The 21,076-nt window shown below is 39.2% G+C and overlaps 1 protein-coding gene across 4 annotated transcripts in view; it reads right to left on the minus strand.

Annotated features, from left to right (window-relative positions):
* The window catches only part of SCFD2 (sec1 family domain containing 2), a 414,129-nt gene that overhangs the window by 252,246 nt on the left and 140,807 nt on the right, over positions 1-21,076 (minus strand). The gene's annotated exons all lie outside the window — the stretch shown is intronic.

A 21,076-nucleotide genomic window follows, 5' to 3' on the forward strand; every position in this document is an offset into this window, starting at 1 on the left:
AGCTCAGCGGCCATGGCTCACCAGCCCAGCCGCTCCGCGGCATGTGGGTTCTTCCCAGACCGGGGCACGAACCCGTGTCCCCTGCATCAGCAGGCGGACTCTCAACCACTGCGCCACCAGGGAAGCCCGCCACAGGCATTTTCATAATACTGGGACGATTGCTTAAACTACTTTATGGTTTAAAATAGAGTAACCCCACAATGGGACAGTCTTTGTAAGGACTCAAACATAAGGGGAGGCCCTCTTTTCTGAGGGTTAATTCTAAGGAAAGTACTTTCCCTTACATTTGAGGATACACAATAATAGTTCTTGTTTCATAACGTTATTCTAAAGATTTAATAATAGGAGTCACAAAGCACAGTGCCTGGCCCATAGTCCCTGATAACTACTAACTATTACTATTGGGTTGACCAAAAGGTTCGTTCGTTTTTTCCACAAGATGGCTCTAGTAGCACTTAGTTGTCTTTAACTTCATTCGAAACAATTTGGTTAGACTGTATGTGACAGCTGTCATATCAGCACACATTTAAAAAAGACATCAAATTTGGTGAATTTTTGTGTAGCCATTTTGATATTGAAGATGGAAGAAAAAAGCAACATTTTCGGCACATTACGTTTTATTATTTCAGGAAAGGTAAAGACGCAACTGAAATACAAAAAAAGATTTGTGCAGCACATGGAGAAGGTGCTGTGACTGATCGAACGTGTCAAAAGTGGTTTGCAAAGTTTTGTGCTGGAGATTTCTCGGTGGACAATGCTCCACAGTCGGGTAGATCAGTTGAAGCTGATAGCGATCAAATCAAGACATTAATTGAAAACAATCAACATTAGACCACACGGGAGATAGCCGACATATTCTAAATACCCAAATCAAGCGCTGAAAATCATTTGCACCAGCTTGGTTATGTTAATTGCCTTGATGTTTGGGTTCCACGTAAGTTCAGCGCAGGAAACCTTCTTGACCCTATTTCCACATGAGATTCTCTACTTAAACATAACAAAAACATTCCATTTTTAAAACAAATTATGACAGGCGATGAAAAGTGGATAACGTACAATAATGTGGAACGGAAGAGATCGTGGGGCAAGTGAAATGAACCACCACCAACCACACCAAAGGCCGGTCTTCATCCAAAGAAAGTGATGTTGTGTATATGGTGGGATTGGAAGGGAGTCCTCTATTATGAGCTCCTTCCGGAAAACCAAACAAATAATTCCAACAAGTACTGCTCCCAATTAGACCAACTGAAAGCAGCACTCAGTGAAAAGCGTCCAGAATTAGTCAAGAGAAAACTCATAATCTTCCGTCAGGATAACGCAAGACCTCATGTTTCTTTGATGACCAGGCAAAAACTGTTACAGCTTGTCTGGGAAGTTCTGATTCTTCCACCGTGTTCGCCAGACATTGAACCTTTGGACTTCCATTTATTTAGGTCTTTACAAAATTCTCTTAATGGAAAAAAATTCAATTACCTGGGAGACTGTAAAAGGCACCTGGAACAGTTCTTTGCTCAAAAAGATAAAAAGTTTTGGGAAGATGGAATTAGGAAGTTGCCTGAAAAATAGCAGAAGGTCGTGGAACAAAAGGGTGAATACGTTGTTCAATAAAGTTCTTAGTGAAAATGAGTCTTTTATTTTTACTTAAAAACCGAAGGCACTTTTTGATCAACCCAATACTACACAACTATTACTACTATTGCCTACTACCCCACTGACTCCCTTCTTACCCAGCAGAAGTGATTAAGATGCTTGGTAAGAGAATGAAATATCTTCCAGGAATAAGAAGTTAGCAGTCTCAAAGGAGGCAGGAGCAGCCTACAAATACTGGATGTGTAACCACATCTTGGAACTTAACTGCAAAGTTAGTCAAAGGTTAAAGGCAATATAAACATTATTAAACACTGCCATTAAAAAAGCACACACAGAGTAAACCACAACCAAAGGGAAAAAAATGGCTTCTTTATAAAGTACCAGGGATTAAATTTCTCATTCATTTTGATATAAATGGGCTTACTAGTAGGAGGTGGAAGACTGGAGCTGTGTCTGGAATGACAAAAACTTTTTTTTTTTAATTCTGCAGACTGGGACTTCTGTTATTTTTGAATGAATCCCCAGTAACTCCATACAAAAGGCCCTCTGTAAAATGCATGTTGTGTTTAGAAAAGCCAACTTTGGGGCTGAATTAAGACACCTCTGCAAAGTCAGAGTCAGTCTCTGTGCTGGCGACCTCTGCAGGCATGAGGTACAAAGGGGCCATGTGCAGTGTGGCTGCAGAGCAGGCCTGCGGCTCCACACCTGTTCCTCTGGAATGCAGAGCCTGCAGACACTTAGGGGAACTCTAAGCCACTCCAAAGTGCTGCTCTGCAGAGAACCCATCTCTACAATTCCTCCAAGCTTCCGCTCAGTTAGCAGGTGCGGGCTCAAGGGATGCTGCCAGGGAGTGCCTAAGGCCCTTCTGCCCCAAATATCACTTGTGTTAATGGCCTTTGCCATTCTTGCATTAATACTTGCTACAAGGTCTTAAATTCCCATAAGTAAAGCCACTCTGCTTCTTTGGGGAATGGGCTTTACATGTGCCAGGGAAAATGCAAAAATGTAACTTGGTGGGTATAAAGATAATTAATTGCTGCTCTCATGCATTCATCAACAAATATTTATTGTGCACATACTACGTGCCAGACACAAGATTCAATGAACTTACAGGAGAGTGGGGATAGGAACAAACAGTCATGATGATGCAGTAAATAAGTGCTTTAGTAGAGGTATTCATTTACTTTGGAAATAGAGCAAAGCAACACCTAAATCCTCGAAGAGGTGGTACCTCAACTGAGTCTTAAACAATCAACATCTAATATCAGGGAGGAGCAAAGCTCTGAGAAATGAGTGATGGGATAGGATCCTTCATTCCTTCCTTCAACAACTATTTAATGCACACTTACTAAGTGTGTGGTAGGCAGAATAACACCCCCTCAAAGAGACCTACACTCTTGTCCCCAGAACCATAAACATGTTATATTATATGACCAAAGGGACTTTGCAGATGTGATTAAAGTTACAGAACTTGAGATGGGGAGATTATCCTGCATTATCTGGGTGGGCCCAATCTAGTCACATGGGTCCTTAAAGTAGAGAACCTTTCCTGGCTGTGGTCAGAGAGAGACGCAATGATGAAAGGTCAGAGAGAAGCACAGTGTATGTTTTAAAGATGGAGGAAGGGAGACATGACCCAAGGAATGCAGGGGGCCTCTAGAAGCTGGAAAAGGCAAAGAAACAGATGTCCCCTTAGAGCCTCCAGAAAGGAATGCAGTGCTGCCGTCACCTTCATTTTAGTCCAGTGAGACCAGTGTTGGACTTCTGAGCTACACAATTATAATGTAGTAAATTTCTGTTGTTCTAAGCCACTAAGTTTGTGGTGATTTGTTACAGCAGCAATAGAAAATTGATGCAAGTGGTTTATGTGAGATGGGGCATGTGAAGCTCTGCATCAGGCCCATAGCCCAGTCAGAGAACCTGGTAAAAAGTAGGGGTCCATAAATACCTGCCCAATGACTAAACAAACAAGCAAGAGCAAGCAAGAATTGGTTCCTGGGTGGTAAGTATTCCATCCGTGCCACTAGGGAACCAATGAGTGCCTTCAGGGTTGTCATAGAAAAGGAAGGCACAGAGACACACCAAATTTAAAATTTGCTACTTAATAATTTGCTCCCTAATTGGCTACTTAAATTTGCCTAGAATTAGTCCAAAATCATGCAATTGCATAAGCCAATATTTAACAGGCCCAGGATAATCATATAGGACAGTGAGTTTCAAAGTGTGAGCCACAGAACTGAGATCCCAGAGACCTTTTCAAGAGGTCCATAAGGTCAAAACTATTTTTATAAAAATATTAAGGCTTCCAACACCTGTTCTCCTCAAGATTGAGGACTATCAAAGAAAAGGGGGGATCACAACTGAGCAGGAGGTCCCTCGGGTACAAATTCTTTCCACATCCCCCGTTTCTTGTTTGTAGGAAATAGGCTTCATTCAGCCTCCTTGACCTTCCCTGAGTTCCAAAGGGCAGGTTCAAAGAATTACTAATTAGGGAAGGGAGGGAATACAGAAACAAGGGAGAAGCAGTCAACAAACAATAGTGCAGCCTTGGGTAAGGGTCCTGGTTCCTCCTCAAGGAATATACATAACAATATCTTTGAACTCTTCTGCAGAACTAAGGCCTCTGCCCAGGTGGAGGATGGTAACTTCAGGCTAAGCACAAGATTCCTGGAGTACCACCCTGCTACCTACCTCCCCACCAACCAATCAGAAGAAAGTCACACACCCTGCAGCCCTCATCCCCAACTTTGCCTATAAAACCTTTTCCCCCCAAGCCATCAGGGAGTTCAGGGGTTTTGAGCACAAGCCACCCATTCTCCTTGCTTGGCCCTGCAATAAACCTTTCTCTGCTCAAAAAAAAAAAAAAAAAAAAAAAAAAAAAAAGAAAAGAAAAGAAAGAAAGAAAGAAAAGAAAAAGAACAAAAAATACTAAAGTATTCTTTGCCTTGTTGACATTTGCACTAATAGTACAAAAATAATGGTGGGTAAAAGTGCTGGTACCTTAACACAGATCAAGGAGAGAGGCTCCAAACTGTGATAACATTGCATTTTTGAGCACTGTGCTATGTACTCACAGTTGGAATTTTTTAAAAAGCCAGTTTCACTTAAGAGTGCTCTCGATGAAGCAGTGAAAATTATTAATCTTACAAAATCTCAAAGCTTAAATAAATGTCTCTTTAATATTCTGTGTAACAAAATAGGAACTATGCATAAAGTGCTTCTGCTATATACTAAAGTACAATGGTTATTTTGAGGAAAAGAACTTGTGCAAGTATTTGAGTCATAAACTGAATTGTTCCTCTCATGCAATACCACTGTTACTTGAAAAAATTTCAGATAGAGAAATTATAATTAAAACTTGGGTATTTGGCAAACATTTTCTCAAAAATGAACAAAGTGAGCCTGTTTCTTCCAGGAAAACAACTTACATGTTTATTGCCAAGGATAAAATTCTGGCTTTTAAATTAAAATTCAGATTTTGGAAAACTTGTATCTGCCACTGCCAGATTCTCTATACTTAAAGACGTTTCTGATGACATCTACGGCAACATTAAATATGTGATTTTTTCTTTGAATTGCACAATGAAATGTGTCAACGTTTGGAAGATCTGCATACCTCAGTGAGCCAATGTTGTCCAAATGACCCATGCATGATGTAAGGAAATCAGGCATAGGCAAAAGATCCATGCAAAATGCAGGATAGACAAGTGGATTTTAATGTAAAAGACTACAGAAAGCTCATTGATATGCTTTCCAACTCCACATTACAAATTACCTTTAAGAAATTACTACTTGTAGAGTCAAGGTATGGTATCAAAACACAATGCCTGCAAACATGAAAAGGCGATCAAAATATTCCTCCCTTTTCCAACTATGTATCTGCATGAGGCTGGATTTTCTTCAAATATTACTTCAACCGAAACAACATATGGCAGCATATTGAATGAGGAGGCAAACACAAGAACCCAGCTGTTTTCTCTTCAGGGAGACATTAAAGAGATTTGCAAAAATATAAACCAATGCCATTCTCACTTTTCTGTTTGTTTGTTTTGGAAATACAGTTCTTCTTCATAAAATATATTATTTATGTTAGCTTGTAACAGGCTTGTTATTTTTTTAATTTTTTTATTTTTTAGCGGTACGCGGGCCTCTCACTGTTGTGGCCTCTCCCGCTGCAGAGCACAGGCTCCAGACGCGCAGGCTCAGCGGCCATGGCTCGTGGGCCCAGCTGCTCCGCGGCATGTGGGATCTTCCCGGACCGGGGCACGAACCCGCGTCCCCTGCATCGGCAGGCGGACTCTCAACCACCGCGCCACTAGGGAAGCCCAGCTTGTTATTATTTTTAAAGGAACTGATAAATAAATATTTTAAACTATTCTCAGTTTTAATTTCTACTATAGTAAATACTAATATTTACTGATTTAAGGATGTCACATCCTAAAAAGAAAGCTCATTATTTTCTGCTGTCTTTTCCCCTTCTCATGCAACATAGGTCCTTTAAATCAGAGCTTCTCAAAATTTAATGTGCATGTGGATTACCTGGGGCTCTTGTTAAATGCAGATGCTAATTAACTAGGTTTGGGGATAGGGCCTGAATATTCTGTATGCCTAATAAGTTGTCAGGTGATACCAGTGCTGCTGGCCAGTGGACCACATTCTGAGTGGCATCTGGACTGGATCACTCAACAACTTCTAGACTGCAGTGTGTATGGGAAATAAACCATCTTGCTTGAGTCACTGTATTTGTGGATTCTCACCTTAATCTGAATACTAAGTAATATAACTCATAAATGTACACCTCCAGCCAAATTTCTCTCCTTTGCTTGCTGCCCATACAGTCAACTGCGTATTGGACATCTCTACTTGTACTGAATATATCTCATCTGCAAATATAATTCAACATGTCTAAAACTGATATGAAGATTTTTACCCCACTATCTGTTCTGCAGTCTGTATACCGTACTGTTGTGTGATACTATCATTCTTCCAATTGAACAAGACAGAAACTTGGAGTCTATCACAGCTTTCCCTCGTCCCTGCCACATCAAATCAGCCACCAAGTCCTAATGATTTTATATATGCCTTCCTCTACCGCCTAGGTTGCAACTACTATTATCTCTAGTCATGATTTATCTCATTCTGAACCAAAATTTTGATCTCCTTAAAGTTATTTCATGGTTTCCACTGTCTTCAAGATAAAGCTTTTATAGGACACATGCATTTATTTTAGCTTTGTGGCCCTAATTAACCGTTCAGCCTCATCCAGCATGAATCGTTTCCTTACAGGCTACATTTCAGTTTTGCTGAACTACTTGCATTTGCCTCTGTGCTTTTGTACATGCTTATATCCCTGCCTAGAATGTTTTTCCCTCCTTTCCACCTGGTCTCACAATTCAACTAAAACTTTATCTCCCCCGACTTTCCCTGCGTGTTAAGTGTGCCTACTTTGTGATCCCTGAAAAGACTCTACTTCCCTCTACCATGGCTCTTATCACCCTGAATTTAGTTGTTTATTCATTACATTGTTTATTCATTAAATGTCTACCCCCCTTCTAAGACTGAAAAATTCTTGATGGCAAGAACCACATCTTACTCCTAATGGTATCTCCAGCTCAGTCCTTTGAACGTAGCTCAAAAGTATACTCATCTCTACAATGAAGTAGTTGACATCAGAAAAAGAGAAATGAACATTTACAAGGATATAATTATGATTATTTCATTTAATCCTCCTGATTACCCTGTAACATTGGGCATTATTATTTCAGAGGAAGAAACTGAGGTTGAAAAAGGTGACTTGTCAAGGGCGTCAGCTGGTGAATAGTTGAGCTGGGATCCAACTTAAGACTGTCCTTCTCCAAAACCTACATCTGATCCACTTCACATTTCCTCTCCAGTGCTTCCCAGTCAGAGGGAAATCAGAGTTTGTGGGGAAGGGGAATCCAGAGCCTTGAGACAGGCTATGATGCTAGGATTCTGACTGGGACAAATCACCAAGGGAACTCAGCAAACAGCAGTAGACCAACTTAGCATGTCAGAGGCGATCTACTGACTTGCAGCTCTTTAGAGTCCCCAGGTAAGGTAGATGACTGGCCCCAGAACCTCATTCAAGGTTAAAAATCTCTGGTGGAGGGTTATGTACTTCCAGTCACAAACGTTAAGGCAGAATTTCTCATTCAGGGTGTTTCCATGCCATGTTTACCCTACACCCCTAAGCCTAAGGGACAGCTGGCTGGGGCTCAGGGCAGCCAGTGCCACTGGGCCAGTGGCCTCCAGTCCTGTGTAGCTGTCAACCCAGTGTGTCCTTTACAAACAGCATAATTTTCTATGTATACCTATAACTATGTAAAAAAAAGGATGGGACATGCTGAAGAGATATGAACAAAAAGGAATCAAATCCTGAAGTCATCAAAGATGGTGGAAATGGTCTCCAGGAGCAGCTAATTTAAAGATGGTAGATTGGGACCATGGCATGGGCTTCAGATGAGAAGTAGCAGGAATAGGGTCGTATAGGTCAACGGTGTGGAAGTTGAACAGGCTCAGTTCCCTTAGCAAGAGAAGTGGGAAGAGGGTAAGACACAAGACAGAGAAGAGCAAAGATCATTCAGGGCCACATAGCCCATTGTTAGAACCTTTGCTTTTCTTCTGAGATGAAAGGGATTTTGAACAGAGCAATGGTATGGTCTATGTTTTAAAAGGCTATCACTCAGGTTGTGGTGAAGAGAACAACAGACTTTAGAGAGGCAAGGGAAGCAGAGAGACAGGTGAAAACAATCTCAATAATCCAAGCAAGAAAAAATGGGGCTTAGACTGAGATAGGCACATTGGAGTTGGTGTGAATTGGTTGAATGTGGAAATATTTTGAAGCTAAAGCCTGCACAGTTTACTGATGGATTGAATATGAAGTATGAGAGAAACAGAAGAGTCTAGAATTATTTCAAGGTTTTTGAAGAGGTTCTGAGTAGGAAGAGGTGTTTCAAAGGAGATAACAGAGAAGGCAGAATTGGAGTGAAATGTATGAATAGGACAGATACAAATATTCCAGAAAGGGGGATGGGTGTCTGAGCTCAGGACAGGCAGAAAGGGACCAAAATGAATGGCAGGATTCTGGAGAGAGCAAAATAATGTCATAGACAACAAAGTTGGAAGAATGTATCAGAAGACAATAGAATAAGCAGACGTAAGGTAGCACAATGAGGCTGATCGCAAAGTATGAAAGTGTTTCCTAAAATTTATCCCTCTAAGGGGCACTTGGAACTTGCTGGCATTCTGTGTCTGTGGAGCAAACGATTCCCTGGCACCGGGAAATGGTGCAATCCTCAGCGGAAGTAAAGACAGATTCTACAAACTTTCTCTCCCACTGAAAATGCCCATGAGAGATAACCTGTAGTAGAATCATACAATGAAATAGTACACAGCAATGAGAATGACCTCCAATTTCACAAAACAACAATATGGATGAATCTCACAAATAAGATGTCGAATGAAAGAATCCATAACAAAGAACATATTATACAATTCCATTTATGTAACATACAAAAGCCAGGGAAAACTATCTATGTTTTTAGAAGTTCCTACCCTTTGAAAGGAGGGAGCAACAGGGAGGAAGAAAAATCAGGGCTTCCAGGGTTGCTGGTCATACTGTATTTCTTGACCTGGGTGCTGATGACACAGATGTTTTCAGTTAGGAAAAATTCACTGAGTTGTACTTTTCTACAGTATTATATTTTACTTCAATAAAAACTTTTTAAAATGCCATTATACCGGGACACATTTCCTGCATCCTGGGAAGAACAGAGCTATCTACTTAGAGTTCTTATTACAAATTAGCATTTACGCAAAGCAAGAGCAGGAAAATATAAGAAGCTTACAGGAGTTATCAAATTATCTAATTTGACTGCACTTACCTTCAGCTATGGGTAAAGGCTAGGGTCTTGATTTCAGAGAAAGATGGAAAGAACAACTTTTAAAGGCTGTTCATTTTAAAACACACATATGTTTTAGGGGGGATAGAAACTTTTTTTGTAATATTTTTTCCCCATCTCTTGGGAAATGATGTTACGCTGTGCTTTCAAACAGAACTGCCAAGTTTAAGAGGCCCTTTTCTGTACACAGGCCAGCTGGGCCATAAGTTGCATGAAACGAGGGACAAGCTACTTCTTCAGAGAGCAGAACAGAATACCACAGGGAGTTGGGGACCGTGTATCCAACAAAATCTCCAGCCATTTGTCTTTATCTGGTCACCTTTAACGATTTAAGAGCCCTCTCTGCCATGTTATCATCAATCAATTACAATGATTGAGCAGTATCTAAAAAAACCAGAGTTTTTAAAATGCAACTATCCGTGACCTAAATTTCCTGCTGGTTCTGTTGGCCCCAGGTTAGGCCAGTTTGTCTATCATCAAGGGAGCCAATAAAAATAATAAAAACAGGTCAATGCTGGGCTTTCTGAAGCCTGTATAAGAATATTCACACTCCTCCAATCAGCGCCAAGTCAACGTGTCCACTCTTTGCTTGAGCTCTTGATAAATGCTGTTCTTACTAACAAAATATCCCATAGAATGTATACATTATCTAAAAGTCCTTTTTTTTTCTTCCTTGCTTGCTTGCTTTTTAATCTGGCTAAGCAACAATTTAACAGCTCTTAACAGGCAACTGAAAATGATGTCATTTTGTTGACTCCAGGAAAAGAGTTACATTTTGGCAGATTAGGGGATACATGAGAAGATGAAAATATAAATTTTAGCTATCTTAATGGAGAATGGGATACTGCACTTCAAAGCCTGTGAGAGAATTTGAATTCCAGGATCCATAGTGCAGAGCAAAGGCTACTGAATGGGGAGGAGACAGAAAAATGTAGGGCAGAGTGGGAGGGAGACGCAAGAGGAAGGGGATATGGGGATATATGTATACCTATAGCTGATTCACTTTGTTATAAAGCAGAAACTAACACACCATTGTAAAGCAATTATACTCCAATAAAGATGTTAAAAAAAAAAAAAGTGCAGTGCAGGCATGGGTAAAAGAGGCCAGCTTAGAAGTTGCCTGTGAAAACCACAACAATTATCTTAAGTATTATTTCAAAACATTTTGTATCACTCGACAGGAAGTAAGAAGGAAAGGGAGCTGCACTGTCCAAGGCCTCAAGCCCCCTTAGGAAAGTGACCAGCAACACAAAAATTCTACTCAGTAACAAAGCACCATTCCTCACATCCACCACCTGCCTGCAGAAACCCGTGAGCTGGGTGGCAACCCCGACCATAATCTCAGCGGGCTGGGCCATCTTATTCAGAAGCAAGTCTGGAACACTCTCTGCTCCAGAAGGGAAGTTTGGACAAACTTCAGAACACGCCTAAATGCCAGATTGGAGACACACAGGCACAATCGTGAAGGCAGCCAACTTGATTTGAGTGGTCTCTCCTTTCCTTTCTCTGACTTTGCCCCTCCCTTTCTCCACCAAGTACTCAGAACTCACTGGCTTCTTCCTAGCACCAGTGAATGAGCCATTCCTCCTCTAAGAAATGAATGACTGGATGGCCGAACTCTTCCAGGAGGATTCTGCATTTTAAAAGAAGAGAAGAAAGACAATCTAAGAGGAAGTGAGATGACTCTTTAATGATTAAGTTTCTGGTTCAGTGGTAGCTGGGCAGCAACCACCTGTCATAGAAAGTCTTTCTAGAGCTCCTCAAATAACATTTTACAGAAATTAACTAAATGCCCTAGTACAGATTCAGAAGTAAGTATCTCATTTCCTTAAAGAGACAGTATGAAAGGGTGTGATTTAAGTCCCACTCTACCACTTAAAAGGCATTTAACATCTCTAGGCTTCAAGGTCTCGGTAAAAAGGAGGATACTACCACATCCCTCACCAGACTTTTAGCTCAGACTCAGACTTTCATGGAATATCAATGAAATGAGCACTTTATAAACTGTAAAGCAGTTTGTACTTGCTTTACTACTACATTTATTACTACTTTACCACGTTCTTCACCAAAGCCATATTTCTATTCAGACAGAGGCCTGAGGTCCCAGATGTACTTATGCACCTCCAAAGATTCAGCAGCGCACTGCCCTCCACCACCTGGACTTGGCCACTTGTTGAGCGGTGTGCTTACGCCACTGCTACACTGCCTCATCTCCACACTGTCAACGCTCTCAGGCTCCCTGGGCACAACTTGATGGCTCCGTCATCCCTACGTAGTGGAGGCCACACCAGCAACATGCCCACATCCAACCCAATTAGTCCCGTGGAGGCTCTGGCCTCCCTCTTGGTCACCCTGAGAACACCACCTGAAAGAAAGGGCAGTTAACCCTCCTTATGATAAACTTTAAGACCAATGAAAGGCAGGGGGAATGGACAGAAGTGGCATAAAGTCTTAACCTAGCTCCTCCCCTGCAAACAGTTACAAGCAGCAAGAGTGCTACATACAGCTAAAAGCAGCTGTGTTTCTTGGGAGGCAACGGGCAGCCCAATAATGCACCCTCTCGTATCTGCTTTACTTCCTTCCTTGACTCATTTTCCTTTTCTCCTCAGTATTGCTGCTCTGCAATTCCACGTTCTTCCCCTTTTAAAGCATTTTCATACAACTTTTGCCTCAGACTCTGTTTCCTAGGAAAAGAAGACAAAGATAATTAGAGAGGCCGCAAAGGTGAATTAGGCAATAGAGGGTCTTGATATTGCTCAAGTGTTAGGGAGGGAGGGAGGGAGGGAGGGAGGGAGGGAGAGAAGGAGAGGGGGAGAAAGAGAGAGAGAGAGAGAGAGAGAGAGAGAGAGAGAGAGAGAGAATGAGAGAGAGAGATGTGGCCACAAGTGTATATTTATAAAATTTTTGGAGGAGAAAGTCCTTGAGGAAAGGGGAAATCTCTTGCCTGTGCTTCTGTAATCAATGAAAAATAAACAGTAACCAGTGTGATGAAAAAAAGGATCTAATTGTTACTTTAAGACTGATGGCATTTTAGTCCGGGGGAGCTTTGGAGTGCAAAGAGGTCTACACTCCTTGCACTGACGTGTAAGGCTCTCCAGGATCAGGTTTGCCTCCCTCCCCACCTTTACCTAGTACCACTCCTCTTCCCCCACCCCCTTCCTTCAGTCTGTTCCGGCCACGCTGGTCACCACCATTCAGTTCTTTTCAAGAGTCAGATCTGTGAACAATCTGAGTAGAAAACTCAATGTTAGACAAGTGCTATGAAGTACATGGTACCCAAGGAAATAACAGTGATTATTTTGGACCTGCTCTATCCAATACGGTAGCTGTTAACCACATGTAGCTGGTGAATGTTTAAAATGTGGCTAGTCCAAATTGACCTAATTGTAAATGTAAAATATATACCATATTTTGAAGACTTATACAAAAAGGAACATATCTCATTAATAATTTATTTTATCTTATTGAGATGATAATATTTTGGATATATCTGGTTAAATAAAGTATATTGTTAACATCATTTCACCTATTTCCTTTTATCTTTTAATGTAGCTATTACAAATTTGAAATTACATGTGTGGCTGACATCGTAGCTCACATTATATTTCTATTGCACAGTGCTGCTCTAGAGTCTCCTACTTTCACCAAACCTCGAAGTTCAAAACTAGCACCAGGTATTCAACACTTATTGAGTTAGATATAATATATATCTTCACATTTAATTTTAATCCCTAAAAGTGAGATCTCATTATCTTTATTTTACTGGCAAGGAAGCTAAGGTTTAGAGATGGAGTAAATTGCCCAGAGTAGAAAATCAAGCACACAAGACTATTAGACCACAGAATGATGGACTCCCAAAGATGCCCAGGTCCTGATTCCCAGAACCTATGACTATGTTACCTTACTTGGCAAAAGGATCTTGAGATGGGGAGATTATCCTGGATTATTCACATAGGCCCAATGTAATCACAAGGGTTCTTATAAGAAGAAGGCAAAAGGGTCAAAGCTAGCAAAGACAATATGTGACAACAGAAGCATAGATAGGAGTAAGGTACTTTGAAGATGGAGAAAGGGGCCATAAGCCAAGGAACGCAGGCAGCCTCTAGAAGCTGGAAAAGGCAGGGAAATGTCTTCTTTCCTGGCATCTTCAGAAAGAACGCAGTTCTGTCAACACCTTGATTTTAGCTCTGCAATACCCATTTCAACTTCTGACCTCCAGAACTGTAAGATAATAAATTTGTGCTGTTTTAACCCACTAACTGTGTGCTACTTTGCTATAGCAGCAATAGGAAAACTAATACAGAAGACCATTACTAATGCAGAGTCAGGGATTTGGAACCTGGTGAGCATTCTGGATTGTAGTCATGGTCCAGGGCTAGTAGTCAGGAAATAGTAGCAATAGTGACAATTACGATTTTAGGATATAAATTCATCCTCAAATGAAATGAGCCTATTTTAACTATAAAATGTAAAGCATGTTCATCTGATTTTTTTTAAAAAGACTAATTTTTTTAGAGCTGTTTTAGGTTTACAACAAAATTGAGAGAAAGGTACAGAGATTTCCCATATACCCCCAGCCCTGACACATGTATAGCCTCCCTCATTTTCAACACCACTTACCAAAGTGGTACTTTTTTTTTAAACCAAGAATGAACCTACACTGACACATCATAATAGCCCAAAGTTCACAGTTTACCTTAGGGTTCACTCTAGGTGTTGTACGTTCTATGGGTTTGGATAAACATGTAATGTCATATACCCATCACTGTAGAATCATCCAGAGTATTTTCACTGCCCTAAAAATCCTCTGTGCTCTGCCTATTCATCTCTCCCTCTGCTCCTAACCCCTGGCTACCACTGATCTTTTCATTGTCTCCATAGTTTTGCCTTTCCCGCAGTGATGTATAATTGGAATCATACGGTATGCAACCTTTTTGGACGGGCTCCTTTCACCTAGTGATAGGCATTTAAATTTCTCCATGTCTTTTCATTATTTTGAGCATGGAATAATACTCCATTGTCTGGATATACCACAGCTTATTTATCCATTCACCTACTGAAGGACATCTTCGTTGCTTCCAAATTTTGGCAGCTTTTAATAAACATCCATGGGCAGGTTTTTCTATGGACATAAGGTTTCAACTCCTTTGGGTAAATACCTAGGAGTGTGATTGCTGGATGGTATGCTAAGAGTAGTTTTAGTTTTGTAAGAAGCTGCTAAACAGTCTTTCAAAGTAGCTGTACTATTTTGCATTCCCAGCGGCAATTAATGAGAATTCTTGTTGCTACACGTGCTTGTCAGCATTTGGTGTTGTCAGTGTCCCAGATTCTGGCCATTCTAATAGGTGTGTACTGCTATCTCATTGTTGTCCCTGATGACATATGATGTAGAATATCTTTCCATATGCTTATTAACCATCTGTATATCTTCTGTGGTGAGGTGTCTGTTAAGGTCTTTGGCCCATTTTTTAATTGTGTTGTTTGTTTTTGTATTGTTGAATTTTAAGAGTTCTTTGTGTATTTTGGATAACAGTCTTTTTTTATCAGATGCATCTTTTGCAAATATTTTCTCCCAGTGGCTTGTCTTCTAATTCTCTTGATACTGTCTTTACAGAACAGATGTTTTTATATTTTAATGAAATCCAGCTTATCAATTATTTCTTCCATGGATTGTGTCTTTGATATTGTAACTAAAAAAGCATCACCATACCCAAGGTCATCTAGGTTTTCTCCTATTTTACCTTCTAGGAGTTTTATGATTTTGCAGTTTACATTTAGACCTATGATCTATTTTGTGTTAATTTTTGTGGAGGTATAAAGTCTCTGTCTAGATTCATTTTTTGTTTGTGGATGTCCAATTGTTCCAGCAATTTTTTTTTTCCAGCACCATTTTTTGAAGAGACTCCATTGCTCCATTGCATTGCTATTGCTCCTTTATCAAAGATCACTTAACTATATTTATGGGGGTCTATTTCTGGGCCCTCTATTCTGTTCCATTGATCTATTTGTCTATTCTTTTACCAATACCACACTGTCTTGATTAATGGAGCTTTATAATAATACTTGAAGTCAGGTAGCATCAGTCCTCCAACTTCATTTCTCTTCTTCAATATTGTGTTGGCTATTCTGGGTCTTCTGCTTCTCCATATAGACTTTAGAATTAGTTTGTTGATATCCATAAAATAACTTCCTGGGATTTTCATTCAATTGCATTGAATCTATAGATCAATTTGGGAAAACTGACATCTTGACAATACTGAGTCTTCTTAGCTATGAACAAGGACTATCTCTCCATTTATTTGGTTGAGCTCCTTCATCAGAGTTTTGTAGTTTTCCTTATATAAATTCTGTATATATTTTGTTAGATTTATAACTAAATATTTGATTTTGGGGGTGTGTTAACATAAATGGTGTTGTGTTTTTAATTTCAAACTCCACTTTTCATCTTTGCAATGTAGGAAGGCAACTGACTATTGATATTAACCTTCTATCCTGCAACCTTGCTATAGTCACTTATTAGTTGCAGTAATTTTTTTGTCTATTCTTTCTGATTTTCTATATAGGTGATCATGTCATCTGTAAAGATAGTTTTATGTCTTCTTTCTCAATCTGAATACTTTTTATTTCCTTTTCTTCCCTTATTGCTTTAACAAGGACTTTCAGTAAAATGTTGAAAGGAGTAGTGAGGGGACATCCTTGCCTTGTATCTGATCTTAGTGGGAAAGCTTCGAGTTTCTCAACATTAGTAGAAAAGTTTCCGAAGTTTTTTTCATAGATAGTTCCCTTCTATTCCTACTGGGAGTTTTACCGGGAGTTTTTTTTTTTTTTTAAATCATGAATGGGTGCTGGATTTTGTCAAATGCTTTTTCTGCATCTATTGATATGACCATATAATGTTTATGCTTTTTTTAGTCTGTTGATATGAGGGATTACATTGATTGATTTTTGAACGTTGAACCAGTCTTGCACATCTGAGATAAATCCCACTTGGTCATGGTATGTAATTCATTTAATACTCCTTTGGATTTGATTTGTTAATATTTTGTTGAGGAGTTTTGCATCTCTGTTCATGAGAGACATTGGTTTTAGTTTTCTTATAATGTTTTTGTCTGGTTTTGGTATTACGGTAATGCTAGCCTCACAGAATGAGCTAGAAGTATTCCCTCCACTTCTATCCTCTAAAAGAAATTGTAAAGAATTGGTATAATTTCTTCCTTAAGTATTTGGTAGAATTCACCAGTGAACTAATCTGGGCAGGGTGTTTTCTGTTTTGAAAGATTATTACCGATTCAATTTCTTTTAACTGTAGGACTATTCAGATCATCTATTTCTTCTTGTGTGAATTTTGGCAGATTGTGTCTTTCGAGGAATTGGGCCATTTCACCTAAGTTATCGAATTTGTAGGCAAAGAACTGTTCATAGCATTCCTTTGTTATCTTTTTAATTTCCATGGGACTTGTAGTGATGTCCCCACTCTTTTATTTCTGATATTAGTAATGTGTGTCCTCTTTTTTTTTCTTAGTTAGCCTGGCTAGCACCTTTTCGATTTTATTGATCTTTTCAAAGAATCAGCTTTTGATTTTATTGATTTTCTCTACTGATTTCCTATTTTTAATTTCACTGATATCTGCTCTAATTCCTATTTCTTTTCTTTTGCTTACTTGGGTTTAATTTGCTCTTCTTTTTCTTGTTTCCTAAGATAGAAACTTAGATTATTCATTTTAGATCTTCCTTCTTTTCTAATATAAGCCATCAGTGCTGTAAATTCCCTCTAAGCACTGCTTTTGCTGCATCCTACAAATTTTGTTAAGTTGTTTTCATTTTTAGTTACTTCAAAATAGTTTAAAATTTCTCCTGAGATTTCTTCTTAAACCATGTGTTATTTAGAAGTTTGTTTACTCTCTATGTATTTTGTAATTTTCCAGTTATCTTTCTGTTATTAATTTCTACTTTCATTCCATTGTGGTTTGAGAGCAGATATTATATTATTTCTATTCTTTTAAATTAGTTGAGATTTGTTTTATGATCCAGTTGTGGTCTAATATTCACATGTGTGAATTTTCCATGTAAGCCTGAGAAAAATCTGTATTCTGCTATTGCTGGATGAAGTAGTCTACAGATGTCCACTATATGCGGTTGACTGATGGTATTGTAGAGTTCAGCTATGTCCTGCCTGACTTCCTGCCTGCTGGATCTGTCCATTTCTGAGAATGGTGTTGAAGTCTCCATCTATGATAGAAATTCATCTATTTCTCCTTGCAGTTCTTGCCTCATGTAGTTTAATGCTCTGATTTTAGGCATACACATTAAGAATTATTATGTTTTCTTGGAGAATTGACCCCTTTATTATTATATAATGACTTTTATCCCTGATAACTTTCCTAGCTCTGAACTCTGCTCTGTCTGAAATTAATACAGCTACCCCTACTTTCTTTTGATTAGTGTTAGCATAATGTATTTTTCTCTATCCATTTACTTTTTATTTTTTTTTAAATTTTTTTGGCTGCATTGGGTCTTCGTGGATGCATGCAGGCTTTCTCTAGTTGCGGTGAGCAGGGGCTACTCTTCATTGCAGTGTGCAGGCTCCTCATTGCGGTGGCTTCTCTGGTTGTGAAGCATGGGGTCTAGGTACATGGGCCTCAGTAGTTGCAGCATGCGGGCTCAGCAGTTGCAGCACACAGGCCCTAGAGCATGCGGACTTTGGTAGTTGCGGCACATGGGCTCAGTAGTTGTGGCTCGTGGGCTCCAGAGCACAGGCTCAGTAGCTGTGGCGCACGGGCTTAGTTGCTCCGCGGCATGTGGGATCTTCCCGGACCAGGGATCTAACTCATGTCCCACTGTGCCACGAGGGAAGTTCTATCCATTTACTTTTAATTTATCTGGGTCTTTACATTTAAAGTGGGTTTCTTATAAATAACGTATAGTTGGGTCATATTTCTTTTGATCCACTCTGTTAATCTCTTTTAATTAGTACATTTAGACCATTGACATTGAAAGTGATTATTGATATAGTTGGATTAATATCTACCATATTCATAATTGTTTTCTCTTTGTTGCCTTTTATCTTTGTTCTTATTTTTGTCTTCCAATCTCTTTTTGCCTTTGTGCTTTTAACTGAACATTTTATATGATTCAATTTTCTCTTCTTTCCTAACACACCAGTTTTATAGCCTTTTTTTTTTTAAGTGGTGGCCCTAGAGTTTGTGATATACACTTGCAACTGTTCCAGGTCTACTTTCAAATAACATTATGAAACTTCACAGGTAGTGAGTCCCTTATGATAATAAAAAAAAATCCTAATTCCTTTTTCTCCCATTCCTTGTATTATTGCTGTCATTCATTTCACATATATGTAAGTATACATATATATATCATAAGCATAAATATGATATATAGATAAGCATACAAATGTATTATAATGTTGCTATTATTATCTTGAACAAACTGTTCTCTATTAGATCAATTAAGAATAAGAAAAATAAAAAGTTTTTATTTTACCTTGACATTTCTTCTTTGATGTTCTTTTCTTTATGAAGATCTTAGTTTCTGACCTATACTATTTTCCCCCTCTCTGAAGAACTTCTTTTATCATTTCTTGCAAGGCAGGTCTACTGGTAACAAATTCTCTTTTGTTTGTCTGAAAAAGTCTTTATTTCCCCTTCACTTTTGAAGGATTATTTTTCAGGATACAGAATTCCAGGTTGGTGAGTTTTTTCTTTCAATACTTTAAATATTTCACTCCATTCTCTTCTTGCTTGCATAGTTTCTGAGAAGAAGCTGGATGTAATTCTTATATTTGTTTTTCTATAGATAAGATATTTAGATATTTTCTATAGATAAGATATTCCTCTGGCTTCTTTCAGAATTTTTCTCTTTATCTTTGATTTTTCTGTAATTTGAAAATAATACACCTAGGTGTTAATTTTTGGCATTTATCAGATATGCTTGGTGTTCTCTGAGCTTCCTAGATCTGTGACTGTGTGTCTGACATTAATTTGGGGAAATTCTCAGTCATTATTGATTCAAATATTTCTTCTGTTCCTTCTCCTTCTGATATTCCCATTACACTTTATGTTACACATTTTGTAGCTGTCCCACAGTCCTTGGATATTCTGTTCTGTTTTTGTTTTATTCTTTTTCCTCTTTGCTTTTCAGTTTCTGAGGATTCAATTGATATATTCACTAGGTCAGAGATTCTTTCCTCAGCCATATCCAGTTTACTAATAAGAACATCAAAGGCATTCTTCATTTCTTTTGCAGTGTTTTTTATCTCTAGCGTTTCTTTTTGATTCTCTCCTTGGATTTCCATCCCTCTGCTTACATTGCCCACCTGTTCTTTCATTCTGTCTACTTTATCCAATGTAGCCCTTAGCATATTAACCATAGTTGTTTGAAGGTCCCAATCTGATAATTCCAACATCCCTGCCATATCTAGTTCTGATGTTACTGTCTCTTCAAATTGTGTTTTTTACCTTTTGGTAACCCTTGTACTTTTTTGTGATAGCTGGATATGATGTACCAGGTAAAAGGAAGTGCTATATACAGAAATTAGTAATGTGGTAGTGAGGTGTAGGGGTTGGAGAAGAATTCTGTTGTCCTATAATGAGATCTCAGAGTTTTAATAAGCAAATGCCTCTGGACTGTGAACTTCAGAAGTATTTCTCAGTCCTTTTCTCCTCCCTTAGGTGGAACAGGATGGCTGGAGTGAGCTGGACTTGGGTATTTCCCTTTCCTAGGTTCTGATAATACCCCAGCAGGTTAGGCTCTGTTTAACTACTCTCCCCTGAGGGTAGGCCTTCTTGAGAAGAATAGAGTGCTCTGGCATACTTTAAAATGGTTCCTTTTCCCTTTTGAAAGCCCAAGGGGAATTTTTCTTGTATATTTATTGTATAAGTATAGTCAAGTTCCTGGAGGTAAATATCCTAACACTGTAGGGGCTGTCCTATGACTGGATTTCCCGGGAGTTTTCAACTCTCTGAGTTAGTTCTTCACATTGAGCCTCCAGCAATTCATTAATTACAGTTCCTGTTTCCCTACCCAGCACTGGTCCTTGTGGCAGTTTCCACTTGTGAGTCTCTGCTCTGAGCAGCTGCAACTCCCTGTGTTTGTCTGTCTGCCTCTCCAATCTCAAGAGCAGCAGTTTGCCCTCCCCTCTCTTGCAATCCAAGGAGGGTTGTTGATTTTTTATTCTGTTTAGCTTCTTGTTTGTTATGCTGGAGTGGAAATTTCCAAGTTGTGAAACTAGAAACCAGCAGTCTGTTTATGTGATTTTTATTATCCTGATCACAAACCATTTCATTTAAAAGGGCCCCCATGACATTCTAAGGGAATGCTTTTAAATGCTGAGCAACTCATTCTTTGGGATACCCAATTAATATTGTTACCCTTGTGCCATAGAAGGCCACATGGAAAAGCAGAAGAACAGAGACGTTTCGTCAGACAGACATGGCTACAAATCCCTGCTTTCCAACAGGCTAAGTGACCTTGGACAAGCTATGGCGACTTCGAAGAGCTTCAACAGCCACATCCAGAAAAGAAGAGCTGCTTGCAGAATTATTCTGGAG

This window comes from Pseudorca crassidens, chromosome 4 (assembly GCF_039906515.1).
Source record: "Pseudorca crassidens isolate mPseCra1 chromosome 4, mPseCra1.hap1, whole genome shotgun sequence".
Lineage (NCBI taxonomy): Eukaryota > Metazoa > Chordata > Mammalia > Artiodactyla > Delphinidae > Pseudorca > Pseudorca crassidens.